The sequence below is a fragment of the Lactuca sativa genome, chromosome 4 (genome assembly GCF_002870075.4).
Source record: "Lactuca sativa cultivar Salinas chromosome 4, Lsat_Salinas_v11, whole genome shotgun sequence".
NCBI lineage: Eukaryota > Viridiplantae > Streptophyta > Magnoliopsida > Asterales > Asteraceae > Lactuca > Lactuca sativa.
Genome location: NC_056626.2, coordinates 340,559,192 through 340,574,882, shown reverse-complemented (window position 1 = coordinate 340,574,882; position 15,691 = coordinate 340,559,192).

The following is a 15,691-nucleotide window of genomic DNA, read 5'->3' as shown; positions in this document are numbered from 1 at the left end:
ATGAAAATATGTACGCTTTATGTTATAAAATATTAGAATGTAAGATGAAAATATTTGACCTCATGACACCAAAGATCACACCAAAGAGCCTAAAGCTTTTTGTTTTTGTCATTTCACTATTCTAATAACTTTAATTTAATAAAAACCTTTTCCAAAGCATTTTCCAAAAAACTTACTAATTTATCCTTATCTAATATTAAATTATATAAACTATCCTTATCTAATTTTCATATTTTAAACACATATTTAGTTATAAAAATAAAAGACTAGAGAACTAATCTTATATATAGTAGTAAAAATAAAAAAGAACAAAAATATTATGCTATTATTATGTTTTTTAACATTCAATATTTATACTATTTTTATGAGTATGATATGATTAGAGTAAAGGAAATATTATTAAAGCAAATGGGACAATTTGGAAATATCTATGGGCATAATGGTAAAATCGGTTTATAATTTTATTAAAGATAATTTATTTTCAAATTATATAAATAAGAAAAATGATGCAAGCAAAATGAAATTGTTGTGTAGGTCATGTAGGAACGTACGGATGAGAAGGAGGGGGAGAGGGCCCGGCAACGGTGCACCAAACTTCACATGGGAGGACAATGGTTAGTGGATGGGTTATTAAGAGGGTCATCTTATCTCATCATTTAAAGTGTTTTTCCGTTTTTGGTTTGCGGATTTGGTATATAATATAATGAAATTTAAATTTAAAATTTTATTGCAAGACATGTTTCGTTATGAATAAATTATTTATGTTGAACACTTAGAATGTTTCAGAAGAAACGTATTAGTATATAAAAAAAAATACTATATTCGAATATTATTGACAAAGTTATAAACTAGATAATATTTGTTTTGGACGGCATAAATCAAATAGTAAATAAAAAAAAACGGGTTTTCTAAATTTATATTCGGAACGTAGCAAAATGATAAAAATACATAACATATAAAAACAGTAAATAAAAGATTATAACCAACCTATCTAATTATTATTACACTTTTTTTTCTCATTCTACTATGAATTAAAAAATAAGACATAATACTATCATCAAAGTCGGTTTCTAATGGAAAATATATTTTTCCCACATCATAATTTCACAATCAAATTCATCTGATTGTATTTTGAAAAATTTAGGTGTAGTTTTTTCTTGAAGTTTCTAACCGTTGTCATCTAATTATCTTTTGAAAAAGTTCTTAATAAAATTAATAGCGGTCCATTGGGTCACGCCAAACTACGCCAAGCGGCAATGACTCATAAGACACATTAGAGACTGGGTGAAAGTGATCTCGTGCCAGCCTAGAAAGTCACGCTCACAATGGTAGATTTCCAACACTTCTTCATATGGTAGACAGTGGGAAAGTCACATAGCGACAAAAACGGTAGTAGCCGACAATCAAAGTGGTGCACGCACCACCACCAACATCCTCTCTAAACCAATCATTGTCCAAAGCAGGGAACAAATTACACCTCTATCAATGAGGGTCACTATCCTGTATCATGACTGATGGTCATGTCTCCTAAAGGAGTCACTGCTCAGGCCTTTACTATATAAGGCCAATAGACATAAATTGAACAATAAGTTCACTTAAAGGCTAATACTCTCACTACACCCCTCTCAGAATATACTGACTTGATCATGAGAGCGTCTTCCTAGGATCACCCCCATGAGAATGGCTGACGAGTTTGCCATTTGTCTTTCAGGGCTCGATCGCAAGCGCTCATACCACCAGACCAATCCCAAGATACCACTTCGCATCATTGGTGTCATCCGCTGTTATGAAAACCGAAAAAAATAGCTACAAAAAATCCGCTAGAGACAATGACAGCGAAAGGAATATGTAACGCCCGCAGATCCGGGCTAGTCAATTTAGAGGCAATAGGGGTCGAAAACGACTTTTCGACAAAAAGATTATTTAGAATAAATAATCTTAACCAAGTTGTAGAAGATGTCACAGGGTTTCCGTACATATAAAGAACGTCGAAATCCGAGTTATAACGAAGAAGTTATGACCCGTCGAAGTTTCGCGTCGGAACCGGCACGGCGCCGGGAAGCGTAAATAGTAAATTTATGATAGAGAGAGATTTAGATTTAGCGCTCTAAACGAAAGTCGTAGAATATGTTAAACTAAGAACTTCGATAAAAAGAACGCCCAAATCTGACTTCGTATGAAGAAGTTACGATTTTTCGAAGTTTCGGATTAGCAGTGTACAATCCGAAATTCGAATATTAGATCGAGCGATTTTTAGCCGACACAACCTAAACGAGAATTGAAGATCTCATTATTAGTAGCGTAACAATAAAAAGACAGACGAAAATGGACATCGGATGAAGAAGTTATGAGATTATAACGGACCAATCCTGTCCCGGCCTGTTAAAAATATAACTTTAAAAATAAATTCAAAATTAGCCGAAGGAGTCTAAACGAAAGTTGTAGAGTGCGTCTCCACCTACGCATGGATATAAAGAACGTCAAAAACGGAGTTCGTATGAACGAGTTACAAATTATAATAGCATATTTACATATTAAAATAAAGTATAAATCATATATACGTACACATATATATACATATGTATATATCATTAGAAAGGTATCGACGATGCGGTCATTATAAGACTAATGTTGAGTTCTTTCGACATTAGTTTAGTACAAATATCTTTAAATCTATTTAAAATAGTATTATAAAGGGGTGTTTAGTTGTTTATATAACTATAAGGTCATTAAGTAATTATGGGGGGTAGTTTTTGTAAATTCAATTACTATAAATAAGAGGCTTGGGCTCTCATATTTCTTGCACCATTCTCTTGATTCAAGAGTCTTTCTCTCCTTATCCCCCGAGCATTTCGGTCCCTCGTGATTCGACTTCTCTTTCTGTAATTTTAGTATAGTAAGGTGAGCGCTGAAGCGCTGCACGAATCTTTCTTAGAAAGATTCAGCGACGAAGTTCTGCCCCTATAGAGCCCGACTCCTAGCTAAAATCCCCTTGTAAGTAAGTTATGCTTACCCTATTTTAAATATAGTTTATATTTAAAATTAGTATTGTTATTATAAATTTATAATAAATATTTGAGCTATTATTATGACTTATATAGTGTCGTTATAATATCTTTTTAACTACTCGCGGTACGGGGAATCTGGTTTAAAGGGCCGCATAGGGTTGTTGGATTTCAGAAGTGCTATATGCCAAAATGGTCCTACCCTCCGGTGTTTTATGTCTGGCCCCTGTCTGTACATAGTGGTTGGAAAGTATTGTTTAAACGCTTATATAATAATAATAATAAGACTAATAATTAGTCACGGTAAATATTAGACTAAAATCTAGTGGTAATAATACTAGGTTTCGTCGAAGGAAATTATTTTAAAGTAAACGAAGCGCTATCCGAGTACCGAGTCACCACCTTCTCAAGTGAGTGCATAGTTACTTTCATCTTACACATAGATATGAAGTATTTTATATAAACTACGTGCTATGTGTGCACATTATCTGAATACTTGCTGTCTATGCTGGTTGAACGTTTTATACATGTTTTAAAGGACTTAAACTGTATACGTATTTTATATATACGAAAATGTTGGGTATGAGATGGGTAGATGAATGATGAGAGATAGAAGATGACGTGAGTATACATTGGCAGCTACAGACTTAGTGCCTATGGGACAAACACCGGTAGCTATGGACTTAGTACCTTTTAGACGTTGGTAGCTATGGATTTAGTACCTGTAGGAATTGGTAGCTATGGACTTAGTACCTGTTGAACATTGGTAGTTATGGACTTAGTACCTATTAGATAAAGACTGGTAGCTATGGATTTAGTACCCGATGAATAGACTATAGCAGCTATGGAATTAGTGCTTTATGAACGAACATTGGCAGCTATGGATTTAGTGTCAGTCCCATAACCCTGGAAGTAAGGGACTTCGGAATAAACGAATGCAGGATAGATGACTCTTAGGTTAAATCCTTAAAGAGTAAAGAAGATAATGGGGATGGGTAATTGGGTTGATTGTTTGATTGAACATAATAATTATATTATTGTGGGTTGAAAACCCTATGTACTCACCAGGTTTCCCAACCTGACCCACTCAGTTTATGTATATCACAGGTGACGAAGTGAAGTGACATTACACTGAGAGATTTAAAAGAGATGTAGATCACTAGTCTAAATCATTGTAAGTCTGTTTATGCTTATGTTTCGGTATTAACGATGACATCCCAAACATTTTAAAATGAAATAAATACGTTTCTTCGAAAATGTTTTAATAACGTATTTACCATGTTTTTCTGGGAACAAATTCCGCAACCTTTTTATAAAATGAAGTACTCTGATTTTTATAAAGCATAAACAAAATCGGTCTTTTCTGGCCGTGATTTTGGGGATGTCACAGAATAGCTTCAGGATCTTCCGATCCCTAAAGCCTAGAATGTCTGATGGTATCGCTAGCACCAAACTCCATAACTAGCACACCAACACCGAACCAACCAGTGGATACACCTCGTCTCCGTTTACCCCAACTACACAAGTTTAGTTGCAATAATTCACATCGATGAATACCTACTGACCACCACCCATAAGCTCATTCACCAATGAAACACAAACAGCAAACCCATTTATCACCACCAGCCAAATGGGAACACTATTGTTCTACCAACTCCTCTTTTCTTTCCGGCCGATAGTTCAGTCACCACAATTCATCAACAAGTAATACAATTCATGATGCAACCAACACCATCGGGAAGGAGCAACTCGCCGAAACTGTAGGGAGACAACACTATAATAATCCAAGCATACATTGGAGACGTGAAAATACATAGAGTGCATATCGACAGCGGCAATGCAAACAAAAATAATGTGTAAGCATTGTTTCTTACAACTACAACCTACATGGAAGGAAGAAATCAAACTGGAACCAGGAAGACTAACATGTTTCACATTCCATAGCTTCTGCACAATAGGAATCATCCACCTACCATTCGCTATACAAGATCAATGCAATAGCAGAAAGAAAACAGTCGTGTCAGAATTCATGGTTGTTCGGGCACCATCGGAGCACAATATCATGCTTAGAAGTAAAGCAATATTGTAGTACGAAGCATTCGTATCCACAATCCATGTCCTAATGGAATTCCAAACAAACGAAGGAATCACAGCCATAATGGAAACATTACCACGCAATATAGAATGTAACTAGGTCCTAAATCTAGAGAAATCACCAAAGGACATAAACTTCTAAGAGTAGCGGAATCCAAAGAGAAAGAGATAATCTACAACAAATGCCCAAAACAAACAATGTGCATCGTTAACACCTTGGGAGAAATCACTAGAGAAAAACTTATGACATTGTTAAAGAAATACAAGCATAACTTCGCATAGGAGCCAACGGACATGGTGAGTATCGACAGGGGAATCATTGAACACGACCATAATATCTCCCCAGGTGAACGCAATAGAGCCATCAACGACAAGGTTGCAAAACTCGTCCAGGAAAGCATGCTTCGGCAAGCATTCTCCCGTCTTTGATTTCTAATACGGTGATGGTGAAAAAACTTGATGCCACTTGGCGACTGTGTATTGACTACAATGACTTAAACAAGGCATGTCCAAAAGACTACTACCTGCTCCTACTGATAGACCAAAAAGTAGAATAATTAGAAGGCTTCAAATGGAAATTCTTCATAGACGCATATAAGGGTTACCATCAGATTCTAATGAAAAAAGAATACGACAAGAAAACTACATTCTATATGGTTCACAAAACATTTTGTTATACAAAAATGCCTTTCGGACTCAAAAACGTCGGCATGACGTACCAACTAGGGATGAAAATGTGTCTAAAACCAGACCGATTTAACTGGACCAGGAAAAACAGGAACCCAAAATTGACAAATTATAAGAACCAACAACTAGACCTATATACAATAACCGGATTCAATTTGGTTCCGAGTCTCAAACTGGGTAAAGAATCGGTTGGAACCGAAAATTGATAATTGGAACTGGATCCGTGTATTAGACCCGGGAATAATAGAAAACCCGAAACCTAAAATTTTGGAACAAAAGAAAAAAAAAATTATATGTTGTAACACGGAATACTTGTTAATAACAAGAACGGGCACCATTGCTTGACAAGTTATAAAATCTTCACTCACGGGGGTTACCACATCTCATGCAAAAGAATGATCTATAAAAAAATGTTATAAAAAAGATTTCATATATCATTTTGGAGGGCCATAAGTGACTCAATATATATACATATAAGGTGTTTGTGGAGTCTATAATTATTTCCAAACAGTGAACTTTTTTTGTCTAAATCAGCCTGAATAGGCAAGCAAACAAGACGAACATGACATTGACTACAGACCACATACCAGTATCAAAGCACATGCTCTAGCAGACTTTCTTACTAAGATACCAGAAGAAGAGCTGAAAGAAATACACACCAACGTGGATGGTTCGAAAAAAGGTCCACCCCCGCATAACCTATGGATACTTTACACAGATGGAGCCTCCAACAAAGAAGGATATGGTGCTGGCCTAATGTTAAAAGGTCCAGAAGGTGACGAAATCACACACACTTTATGTTTCAAATTCAACACATCCAATAATGAATCGGAATATAAAGTGTTGCTGGCAGAAATGAGACTAGCCAAAGAAATTGGAGCGCAACACGTAAAGGGATTAAGCGATTCTCTTTTAATCACAAACCAAGTTAATGGTATCTATGAGGTAAAGTATCAACGAATGCAATAATATGTAGAGGCATTACATATGCTAGCAAGAATGTTACAACCTTTAATGTAACATATATACCACGGTCATAGAATACACATGATATGCACTCAACAAACTGGCTTCCATAGACTTTGAGTATCAGTCAAAAAAAGTCGTAGGAGAAGTGTTGTAGCCAAAATCATTGAAAAAAAGGAGATAGCAACTCTAATGGAAGAAACACCAAATTGGATGACTCCATACTATAATTTCACACAACACAAAATCCTACAAGGCGACCACCATGAAGCTAGGAAAATTAGGATAAAAGCACTGCACTTTGCCATCCTCAAAAACACCCTCTATCAGAAAAGCCATATGGCATCATGGCTAAAATACATAACATGACAGGAAGGCAAGGAAATCTTGAAAGAAGTCTACACGGGCTAAATGGGAGCACATGAAGGCACCGGTGTGCTCATGTGAAAAATACTACGAATGGGTGTATAATGGCCATATGTGCATAAAGACGCTACATAAATGACCCACAAATGCAACCAATATAAGATGCACGCACTTCTCCATCACATTTCAAAAACACCTCTAAGTAGCATTACCTCCCAATGGACTTTTCATCAAGGGGAATAGACATTGTTGGCCCATTCCCAAAAGCTCCAAGCCGCATCAAATTCCTAATCGTAAATGTAGACTATGTTTCAAAATAGATTAATGCAGAAGCAGTGGCTTTGGTTATTGGCTAGAACATGAACAAATTCAAATGGAAAAAATATCCTTACAAGTACGACACACCAACAATGTTGATCAGCCATAATGACCTATAGTTTACATAAAATCGATTTTAGGATTAGTGCAAAGAACAGGGAATAGAGCAACATTTTATATCCGTAGCTCACCCATAAGCAAATGGCTAGACAAAAGTTTCAAATCGCACCATGGTGGTGGGGTTGAATAAAAGGTTAGGGAAAGCCAAAGATGTTGGGTCGAAGAACTCCCCACGGTGTTATGGTCATACTAAAGGACTACTTACACAAGCACAAACGAAATAACTTTCAGTATGACCTATGGGATGGAGGCAGTACTCCCCATGGAATTCATAATAGGCTCCGCGAGAACATTACACATCGACAAAAAACAAAACATGGAGGATTTAGATCAAAATCTGGACATGCTTGATGAAAAAAGAGAAGTTGTATCCTTACGATAAGCATCCTAAAAGGCAACCATGGAGAAGTACTACAATCGACGCACAGTGGTCGAGCATTCAAAATCGGAGATTGGATGTTAATGAAAACGGAAGAGAGCCAACAAGAGTTCAACGACAAGTTAGGAAAAACATGGGAAAGGCCCTATCGTGTTGTCGAAGTAATTGAAAATGGAGTATACATCTTGGAAACCCCAGAAGGAAATCTGATTCCAAGAACATAACATGTTAAAAACCTGAGACGTTTCTATTACTTATGGATGAATTCATGAAGCGGTTCACATAGAAAACGACATGCAACACCTGCTAGTAATCCACCTTTTTATTTTTATTTTCCATTTTATTTTTCTTCTTGTAGTTGTAATAGAATCGAGTATGAATTACAAGACCAGAGTAAAGTAAGAATAATGAACACCAGATCTAAATAAGTTATGTTTGGCTCAATCATGCTTTCAACTTGTACAAAGAGTGAATCAACACAAGACAGACAAAGTAGCAAAAGTTCTATCATCTCTACTACACACCCGTGTTTATAGGGATCATGAAATCATACAAAAAATAAAAGGGACTGAACATTAAAAATTTCTATACATAAAGTGCCCTTATAATAAAATAACAAACTGTCGAAACTATCCATGACCTTCGACATCTCACAACAATATTCGACATCTACATTCTCCCCGTTTGTGAGAAGTGATGAATCAGGCCATCAATATCTAGATAGAAGGATGCATAGATCTTAGAATTTTTGTGTACCAAGTCATTATCTTTTTCAGGTATGCCTTGTCTCCATCATTGTTCTTTTACAACTATTCATACGAACAAGTAAATTCGTATAATGAGCAGTCATATACCTTTCCACATCACAAGTCTGGAACAAAAACTTCGTATTCTTTCCCTTCTTACTTTTTCCAACAAAAACTATTCCAAGAGGCTTCAAGAAAATCTCTCCATCAACATAAGGCTTTAAATCAGCTTGACTCTTCAACAATGACTGAGGCACGTTAATTTCTTTTCCTATTGTCAAAGCTAATTCGACATCAGTCAAAGCTAAGCAATCATAATAGTTGTCGATGAAAAGCTTGATGTGTGCAAGACCCAACAAATAATCATCCTTGCTTGTACCTTGGAGTTTCTATTCACCAATATCTTTACGAATCTTCGCAACTGTGATCAAGTCATGTAGATTCATGAGTGGGAAGTCAGTAACCGAAGAGTTGAATGTAATATTGTTTACTCTAACCACATGATAGAAAAAATTTTGTAATACTCCCTCGAATAACACATCTTTGGAAATACTAAGAACTCGAACTATTTTGACAAGTGATCAGACTTCTTCTTCTTCTTTTCCAAGGAAAACATGAAATCGAAGTCTTGAACTCCTCTTTGTCTTGGAACTTATCAACAATTTGATACTGAGTAGTAATGACCATCATCTTGTTGATTGGAAATTCCAACTGATTCAAATCGAAATTTTCTATTGCATAGCTTTTCTTTGGAATCTTCTCAAAATCATGCATTTCACCATAAACAACTATTGCCCCGATATTCTCATAGATATACAACTTCTTTGGATCACCCTTCTCCAATCCTGGAGGATTGCTTTTGTAGTTGTAATGAAATCGAGAATGAATTACAAGATCAGAGTAAAATAAGAATGATGAACACGAGATCTAAATAAAGTCTGTTTGGCTCGATTATGCTTTCAAGAGTACAAAGAGTTTTTAGACAAAATCACCAAAGTTCTTTTCTATCCCTAGTACACCTCCCTATTTATAGGAAACATGAAAGCACACAAAAACTATACGGGACATTACATGAAAGTTTCAAACCTAAAAGCGCCCTTATAATAAGATTACAAACTATCGAAAGAAACAAAGACATTCGACATCTCACAATACAATTCGAAATCTACATTCTCCTCCTTTGTGAGAAGTGTCGAATCTAAGATGACAACAAAGTAGCAGCTTGGTGTATAATTCTTCAAACTTCTTCATACCGGTTTATCACCTTTCGAATTTCACCTTTATCATTTTCATTGTTCTTGGCACAACTATTCATGCAAATCATGAGATTTGTATAATGAGAAGTAGAGTACCTCTCAACATCGCATACTTGAAACATGAATTTTGTGTTGTTACCCTTCTTCTTCTTGCCAACAAACACAATTCCTAAAGGTTTCTAGCAAATTTCTCCGTCTTCATAATCTTTTAAGCTAGCCTTACTCTTTAAAATTGACTGAGGAACAATGATTTCTTTACCCAAAGCTAAGGCTAACTCTACATTAGTTAATGCCAAAGAACCATAGTATCCATCAATAAACACTTTCAAATGAGCAAAACCCATCATAAAATCTTGTTTGTTCGTCACTTGTAGCTTTGAAACATCAACACTCTTCATTATCTTCGCAAAAATCATCAGATCATACAAATTCATTAAAGGGAAGTCTGAAAACGAGAAGTCAAATGTAACATTGTTGGCTCGGACTGCAAGATATCGATAATTCTATAACATACCCTCAAATAAAACATTCTTGGATACATTAAGAACCCGGACTATCTTGACTAAGGGTCATATCTGATCCTCCCTTTTTCCAAGTACAGCATGAAATCGAAACTTCATACGTTTGTACTCCACCTTGTCTTTGTATTGATCTGCAACCTCAAACTACTCATCTGAGAACACCATTTGTTGATTGGGAAGTCCAACTGATTAAAGTTAGTGTTCTCTATATCGTAGCTTTTCTTCGAAACTTTATCAAAATAATGCATCTCCCTAGACACAAACAAAGCTTCGATATACTCGTAATGATAAAGCTTTGTAGGATCACCTTTGTTGAGACCAGGAGGGGCATTTGCGCGTTGTCAAAGAATACTTTGGATTTGTTTTGTTTCTCCATCTCTTGTTCAAAAGCAGCTTTCTTCTCATCTTTCGAAAGCTCAGTAGAAACACCATTTCCTTTGTTCTACATTTCTTAAGTGGTTTCTATGAACTTCAACCTCCACCAGTAGATCCAATCACAATACCCTTGGTTATTGGCCATGTTGTTGTTGTTGATGATGTTGATGTAGATGTTTTTGGTAAAGTAGTTGGAATCTGAGTATTTTAAATTTTTCCAACAACTTTTGCATCACCACCTGCATTTCAAGAACCCCCTTCTCCTTTAATACCGCCAACACTTCGTCTTTCTCCCGTTTGCACCCTTGTGACAACATGCAGGGCATCTGTTGGCATAAAAATTGCAAATTTCGCAAGTGGAGCCAATTCGTTGTGAGTGGTTGACTCTAACAGGCGAAATTTTTGAGTTAGAAACTCAAGAGTAACTAGTGAAGATGAGGAAGATATAGATTGTAACACTTGATCCTTTAATCCAGTCAACAACTTCAAAACATTCTCAAAACATGTAACATCTGCTTCTCCCTTCTGATCAAGTCTTGGAGCCATTGAGTTATACCATTGAACAACTTACGTAACTACTTCAGCAATTATAACAGCCTTTGTGAGAAGAGAAGAATAATTGTGAGTTAAATCCATAATCCCTTTCTCCATATCAGCCTATAAATCTTCAATTTTTTGATTGACATCTTCTCAAACTATCTTTACATCTTTAACAAAAAAAAGCATGACATTCTTTCGCAACTATCTTTAATTCTCGAAGAGCACCAACAAACTTGTCTGACTGAGCGTTCACTCGTAGCTCATTACTCTTATCCATCCGACCAAGTTTGTCTTGAATATGAAGCTCTTGAGACTTCAACGTCACATCCACCTCTAGTCCTAAAACTGAATGTTTACCCCCTGCATTCGCTTGTAATTGGAGTAAAAGAATTAAGCTTTCTATTCATAATCTTAAACTGCTTGTCAGACATCAACATATGATCTGGTATATTTTCTTCTTTAGAATCAAACTCGATATCGGAAAATGACCCCATGAACTCACCATCATATATTTCATTATCATGAATGGCTTTTGGAGTTTCGGTGGATTGGGATGGTAATAAAGAAGTACTGGGTTGTTGCATGACATTATCGAAAGTAGGTGAATGGGTTGATGTAGATGTTTTGAAAGTAATAGAAACAAGAAGAGAAAGATTACCTTGGGCTTCATTATTTGATACTCCATCACCCTTGTTGACATTTGCGTCCATATTAGATATGTTCGTAGTGATACCTGAAGTGCGAACCTCCTCAATAATTGATTCGGTAGTCGACACTCTGAGTGGTTTGACAATTATCTGCTCAGGACTAGATGTCTTTGGTTGTTCATTATGATTGATGGTTGTGTCAACATTAGAAGCTTCCACATTGCCATCAAGATTTCCAATCGCCTCAGGATTCGACTTGACTGGAGAACCGTTCACAGGTGAAGAATTGCCTGTTTTATCACGTCCAAGGGGAGATTTAGGAACTACGTCATCTTCCATGGAGTCTTCATTGAGAATCAACTTCCTCTACTTCTTTTTGTTTCTTCGAAATGTGTTTGGCCATATCTTCAGCATGCCTTTTCTTCGAACCTGGAGACACTAGTGTTGGTATTTCGCGAATCACAACCCCTTTACTGTTGAGTTGAGGCTTGCGAGTATAAGATGGAGAAAAGCTTGATGGTTGTTCAGGTGAATGACGTGTTTTATGAGACATTTTATTCAATCTTTTCAAGACACCTGACTTCGTAGGTACCACCTCCTTCGAAGGAATAGTAGTTTCTTTAACAATAGGCTTGGGATTTTTCTTCAAAGGTTTTTATCCTTTAACAACTTTCTTTAGAAAGTTAGCCAAATTTTCAATTGGTACTGGACTGGCTTTCGAAGGATTAGGTTGATCATCCTTCTTTGATCCTTTGTGCTTCTTTAAAGGACCTTCATCAGGCTTCTGCAATAGCACTCCGGTCTGAATGGATGGATTGATAGTCTGCAAATAGGCTACCAATATAGGATTTGCTGGATCAACTTTACTAAGCATCGCAACTGGGATACGAGCAATAGTAGGAAACACATCTGGACTATCTTCGACTGTTTTAGGATAATGATATATAGAGAATTATGTTGTTTCTTTGCCTTCAGGAAACATAATCCCTTTATTCTCATAAACAAATTTTAAAATTAAGCTCCAGTATCGAGCACAATAAATCCCATCTACAGCATTCGTATTTTCAATACTCTTGACAAACTCATTCCAAATTTGAGTTGCATAGTCCACCGATAAATCATAGTAAATCCCTGCAACCGTCGCATACACTTCCAATCGAGCTTTATCCAACCCAACACTTCGACCAGATAGACATCGAAGGTATATGCCAAACAAGAAGTTCCAAATGCAAGGCAATCCAGACTTCTTAAACTCACTGGCTTTGGTAAGAATATGTTGATAACCCATCTTATTTAACATATGAATGGCTTGTTCATTTTTTACCTTGTAGAAAGGTTTAGCATTTGGGATATTTAGAATCTGAGCAAAGAGTTTCTTGGATAACCTGAATTTCTTGTCATTCACTAACTGAAACGTCACTATCTTCATCGTCTTGTTGTAAGTAGTCATAGATCTAGCAAATGACAACCAAGAAAGTGGTACTGAGAATGAATTAAACATAGCAGTTGATAGTACGAAATTGTTAAGAGCAACAATGAGCATCTGTAAACCCTCTGGATAAGCATCGACATCTCCAAGAACTTTGTAGTTAGTGCTTTCGACCTTCATGATTGGTTGGGATGAAACATCTTCAGTGGTTTGAGATTGCTTAGCCGCTATTGTTAGGGTTATGAAGAACTTGAAGAATTTCAGAGAGAAAAGAACACAAATCATTTGAGAAGATTAAGTGTGCGTAAAGTTGGAAAAGAATCCCAAATCCCTTTTTATACATACACCAAATTTGAATTCCAAACAGTTTGCGCATTAAACAATAAGCCACGTGTCACCTAGAAAAGAAGAGCTAGAGCCGTAAAGATAGCCACGTCTGAAAAAGTGATGATCACTTTTCCTTGAAAATCGCATAGTAACCAGAACGTCACATCCATCAGTCTATTCGATAGTACGAATAGGATAAGAACCGTCAGAAACCTTCGTCATGGAGGTTGGGCTCTTTCACTTTTGGGTTGAAAAGCAAAATCATGTGCCAGACTTTCGAAATCATCAGCCTAAGTTGGTATTACTCAGAACCTCAAGGATTTTGTGAGTGTAAAATGTGCTAAAGAAAAAGATAAGAAACAAAATAAGAAAATTTTGGTTCTGTGATGTCAAAAATATTTCGACACAAATGCAGTTAGATCCCAGGCAAAGATCGCTTCGTTATTCATCAAGAGAGATGACTAACAGCTTGTGTGGTTTCCCGTGAATTACAATCAAATAATTATCAAGAAGTATCGTAGGTCATCTTTTTATATGGCTTCATGGGTGGCTAAGAATTTCGTTACATATCACATCTAAACATAAGAGTGATAACATGTAAAGGAAATTACCTGTTTAACCAGTGTAGTTAGGGACAAGTATGGTTTGGAAAAATTTATCAAGTAACAAAGAATTAGATTGATACTCACACTGAAATCATATTCCATAAAACAAAATTATTCCTGAATCCCGTTGTGTTAAAAATGTCGTGGGTTTTTAACATTTTATGAAGACCACACAAAAAGAAAGAATATGATTTGAAGTATCAAAAAATGATAATGAAACAAAAGTTTCGTTAAAACCTGGAAAAAAAATTCCATGTCAATTCCTTTATTGTTTTGATAAATTGGGTTTCACTTTCATCACGGTCTCATGAATCCATATCATAAACACAAATTTTTTACATACCTATAACCTGGTTGGTTTTTACCAGAGATATCTGGTGTAAGTATCTTTGCGTGTGATCGTGAAAGAACTTTAGGATAAAAAAGAGTGGTTTAAGAATTGAAAGTACCTCTGTTATGATTAGACCAAGCAGATAACTCTTAAACTCATATGAGAAGAGTAAGGTAGCTCAGAAACTAATATGAATATAGCCTCATTAGGTAGGAATTCTTAGAATGAGAAATCCATTAAGGCTTCGAAACACATTAAGTTATGGAGGCTTGGATCGACATGCTACATCATGCTTCTAGGGACATCTTAACTAGTACATAGTTTCGAAAATATACCTTTCCCTCAAGCAGCAAGCATGTACCATCAAAATTCTTCACTAAAAGCTACATAAGAAAAAATTTACAAAACAAAAATGTTTTTGGATTATTTACTTTTGAAAGAAAATTACAAAAACAAGAAAATCTTTTTGATATTTTTGAATTTTGAAGATGAAAAACAAAAGCGAAAACCTTTTTGTTATTTTTGATTTTTAAAGAAAACATAGTAAACATTAAAAGAAATGTACCTACTTGGCGAAAATAAGATAATGACAAAAGTAGTAGAGATTTTGTCAAACCGTTGTGCATAATGTCGAAAGCGAAGCATGTCGAAGCGTTCACTGTGAATAGTAACCGCTGAATAATGCACAATAACCGTTGAATCGGCATATTTCAACCACTTTGGATTTTCATTCTAACGAACTTTGTCCAAGAACTGAATTCGCATCAATCATTCCTAAGCCATTCAGAATTCTTATGAAGGATTTTTCATCTAATGGTTTTGTAAAGATATCAGCAAGTTGATCAGTTGTCTTTACAAAATGAACTTCAATGTTGCCTTCTTCCACATTATCCTTAATAAAGTGATAGCGAAGAGCTATGTGCTTTGTTTTCGAATGTTGCATAGGATTGTGACAAATGTGTATGGCACTTTGTGAATC